The following is a 4,243-nucleotide window of genomic DNA, read 5'->3' on the forward strand; positions in this document are numbered from 1 at the left end:
GGCTGGTGGTGGTGCGGGTTCTGTACAGCCTGGAGGCAGGGTGAATTGGGAAATGGGGAGAAGACTCGATCAGGCTGAGTCATTTCAAGAAGTGGGTGGAGAGACCAGTCCCAGACAAAAGGTCGCTTCCTGTGCATTTTTCATGGTTATAGCCATGGGAACTTGTCAATCAGGGGAGCCCCAGGATGGATTGTCACTTAAGAAAAATCACTCCGCTCCTGCCCTGGTGGAGCTGGGACAGACGGGAAGAAGCCAGCCAGCTGTGAGGTTGCCCACAACCAAGAAGCCTGAGCCTATTCGGGTACCCACGGCCTAGGATGGGGTGCGGGGAGGAGGAGGAAGCACAGATGACGACCGCGGGAGCCGATTGGCTGTTAGCATGAAGGGGCGGAGTCAAGGGCGGCCAGTGTTTGGCTGGAGAGCCTGAGTGATTGATTCCAAGTATCGTTCAAGGAGGTGCGAAAGCCAGGAAAAGAACCGTGTTATCTCCAGATTTAAGCCCCTAGTGCCAGGCACGTGCGTAGCAGACCGGCTGTAAAGGTGCTGAGGTGTTTCCATGTCCTCTTGGTGAGACCCGGGCAAGACTTTTTCTGTTTTCGTGGCAGGAACGTGACCTGGGCTTTGACAGTAGAGTTCCTGTCCCCACTGGACCCAAAGGTACTCCGGTGTGAATTAGAAAAAGGCGACTCCCAGAGAATGGGAGAAAATAATTACAAACCAAATGTCTGATATGCGTCTAGTGTCTAGAACATATAAACAAATTCTTACGGTCAATACTAAAAAAGCAAACAACCCAGCTGATTTTTTTTTATTTAAATGGACAAAAGTTGAATAGACATTTCTCCAGAGAAGACAGGCAAATGGCCAATAAGTATATGCAAAGGTGCTCAACATCATTAGTCATTAGGGAAAAGCAAATCAACACCAAAGAGATACAGCTTCACACCCATTCAGATGGGTGTGAAAAGGGTGGGGGGAAGATAAGTTGGCAAGGATATGCAGAGACTTTAGGATTCTCAGACATTGCCAGTGGAAGTGTAGAATGGTGCAGCTGCCCTGGAAAAGAGTTTGGTGATTCCTCAAAAAGTTAAGCATAGAATCACCATTGTGGTGTTGTTGTTTGGGACTTTCATAGTGGCTCAGTGGTAGAGAATCCACCTGCTAATGCAGGAGACTTGGGTTAGATCCCTGGGTTGAGAAGATCCCCTGGAGAAGGAAATGGAAACCCATTCCAGTATTCTTGCCTGGGAAATCCCAGGGACAGAGAAGCCTGGTGGGCTACAGTCCATGGGGTCACAAAATGATCCAGCAGTTCCATTCCCAGGTATATACCTAAGAGAATAAAAAAGCATAGGTTCATATGAAAACCTGTACAAGAACATTCATAGCAGCATTTTGCATAACAGCCCAAAAGAAGTAACAACCCATGTGTCTATCCACTGAAGAATAAATACATAAAATGTGAAATATCTGCATAATGGGATATTATACAGCCATAAAAAGGAATGAAGTGCCTGTATACGTTGCGCCATAGATAAACCTCAAAAAACTTATGCTAAGAGAAAGAAGACAGTCACATCTGACAACATCATGGAGTTGATTCCACTTATATGAAAGTACAGAATAGGGAAATCTACAGAGACAGAAAGTAGATTAATGGTTGCCGAGGAATAGGGGGAAGAGGAGAACTGGGAAATATGGAGTTATCTGGGGGGTTGATGGAAATGTTCTAGAAATGGACAGTGGTGCTCACTGAACAAAACTGTGAATGTACTGAAGCCACCCAAGAAGTAAAAGAAGCCCTTCTTCCCTTTAGGTACGTGGCTGACTCTGGCACCAGCTCTGAGATCTCTCACTCTGCGCAGCCTTCCAACTGAAATTTCAGCAACATGAATTTGCTAACCAAGCCTCTTCCACACACCCAGTCTTGCTCATTCCTGTCGCTCCAGCTGTGCTCCCTTTTTTACTTCACACACCCCAGCAGCCTCCTGGGGACTCACTGTGGCCCCTCAGACCCTCCCTTGCCCAGCCTCTCCACTAAGCCACCTCCCATTTCAGACCCCTGCTCCCCACTCACCTCTTCCTGGAGCCTCTCCTAGAGGAAGCCCGCTGACCTCCATCTACCATATGCACTTGTAACAATACCCGGCTGTGCTGGCTTTTACCCTGGGCTTTGCCACTTAAAGCCTGCCTGGCTTTGTGAGAATCATGTCCCTTCCCTGGGCCTCAGTGTTCCCCATCTGTAAAATGTACATTGCCACGTGTCTTAGTCTGCTCGCCTAAACCCAGGTGGTTTAAACAACACAGACTTACCTTCTGTCAGTTCTGGAGGCTGAACTCTGAGGTCAAGGTGCTAGCCTGATTGGATTCTGGTGAGACCTCTCCCAATGGCTAATAGCTGTCTCCTCATAAAAATGAAAAGTCCAGGTTAGGCTTCAGGCGTGCTGGATCTAGGAGGCCAAACAGTATCATCAGGCACACAGCTCTCTTTCCTTTGGTGTGGTCACTGCCTCTCCTGGGCTGAGTGCTGTGTGCTTACCTCTTCATGGCACCAGGGTGGCACATTATTTTTGAAATGTTAGCTTCTGTGGGTTTTTTTTAAGGAAATTTCAATTTTTAAAAATGGAGGTATAATTTACATACGATAGAATGCACAAATATTAATTTTACCTGTCCTATACCTGTATTACCAACCCCAAGATCAGAGTCTTCCAGAAGTCAATTTCAGTGCCCATTGTGGTCAATGACAATTGCCCCCCCTCTCCCCCAGATATAACCACTTCTAAAACTATAGATTAGTTCTGAACTTCCTACAAGTAGAATATATAATTTTTACTCTTTCGTGTTTGGCTTCATTTATTCAGAAGGATAATGTTGACTTTTGTGTTTCATGGACAGCAGTAGTTCATCTGCTTTTATGGTTGTGTGCTATCTGTTAGTATGAACTTAACTAAAATGTGTTTTTGCAAGCTCCTGTTGTTAGACATTTGGGTGTTTCAGTTCAGTTCAGTCGCTCAGTTGTGTCCAACTCTTTGCAGCCCCATGGACTGCGGCACACCAGGCTTCCCTGTCCTTCACCGACTCCTGGAGCTTGCTCAAACTCATGTCCACCGAGTTGGTGACGCCATCCAACCACCTTATCCTCTGTCATCCACTTCTCCCACTGCCTTCAGTCTTTCCCAGCATCAGGGTCTTTCCCAGTGAGTCAGGTCTTCGCATCGGGTGGCCAAAGTATTGGAGCTTCAGCTTCAGCATCAGTCCTTCCAGTGAGTATTCAGGACTCATTTTCTTTAGGATTGACTGGTTTGATCTCCTCACAGTCCAAGGGACTCTCAAGAGTCTTCTCCAACACCACAGTTCAAAAGCATCAGTTCGTTGGGGCTCAGCTTTCTTTATGGTCCACTCTCACAACCAGGGTTGTGATTAATTCTTGGGTTGTTTAACTTAACGAAAATGTGTTTTTTCAAGCTCTTGTTTGCCGGGGACCAGCCCCAGCAACCAATCAACCCGGCTGATCCAGGGTATTCGAAGCGGGGACGGCGTCAGCGACCTATTTATTTAAATATTTTATCAAAGATATAAAGAGTAATAGGATGAGGATAGCTCAGTAGGAAAATTCAGTAGAGAAAAGAGGCTGAGTAGCTTGGTTTACGCGGGAGACCAATAAAACTTCAAGACAAGAAGTTTGCACCACTTACGTAGGCTGCAGGCATCCTTCCGTTCTCCTGAAGGAGAGGAGACACTGAGGCCCCCCGGGTCGGATCTTAGAAGCCCAGGCATAATTAGTAAGCATGGCGGGTTCCACGCTCCAGATGGAGACTCAGCTCGAGTGAGAGAGGGAGTGACATGGGGAGACCAGTATTTCGAGAAACTGATTCCAATTCTTTATTTTCCATGGTCTACTTTTATACACTGAGATGTTATGTAAAAGTCACGTGGGGTCAGCAGTCCTGACTTTTATCAAAGTCAGGTGCGTAATACAAATGTATACAGAGGTCTTAGGGGTGTTACATCATCTTCTGGCCAGGGGGCCTGCTGACAATTTATGACCCTCTCCTTGTGACAACGGTCAGTCAACCAGGACACTTATTTCTCCAGGGGTGATTATTCTTAAAACAGACACCACCCAAATAAAGTTACGTTCCTATAGGGTGAGGGTATAGTGGGTTTTAGTTAAGGAAAGAATTTACTTAGCCTAAGGTCTAATGTGATTAATATCAAAGGTTAATACTTATTTCTTCTA

At 46.2% G+C, this 4,243-nt stretch overlaps 1 long non-coding RNA gene across 1 annotated transcript; it reads right to left on the minus strand.

Moving 5' to 3' along the window:
• Positions 1–808: 808 nt before the first annotated feature.
• LOC138984768 (uncharacterized) lies at positions 809–3,990 on the minus strand. Its single transcript, XR_011462054.1, has 3 exons — positions 2,540–3,990; positions 2,314–2,450; positions 809–1,332 (listed from the first exon to the last, which is right to left on the minus strand). It is a non-coding gene; the product is annotated as an uncharacterized lncRNA (long non-coding RNA).
• Between the last annotated feature and the right edge of the window lie 253 nt (positions 3,991–4,243).

This window comes from Bos mutus, chromosome 22, assembly GCF_027580195.1.
Source record: "Bos mutus isolate GX-2022 chromosome 22, NWIPB_WYAK_1.1, whole genome shotgun sequence".
NCBI classification, from domain to species: Eukaryota; Metazoa; Chordata; class Mammalia; order Artiodactyla; family Bovidae; genus Bos; species Bos mutus.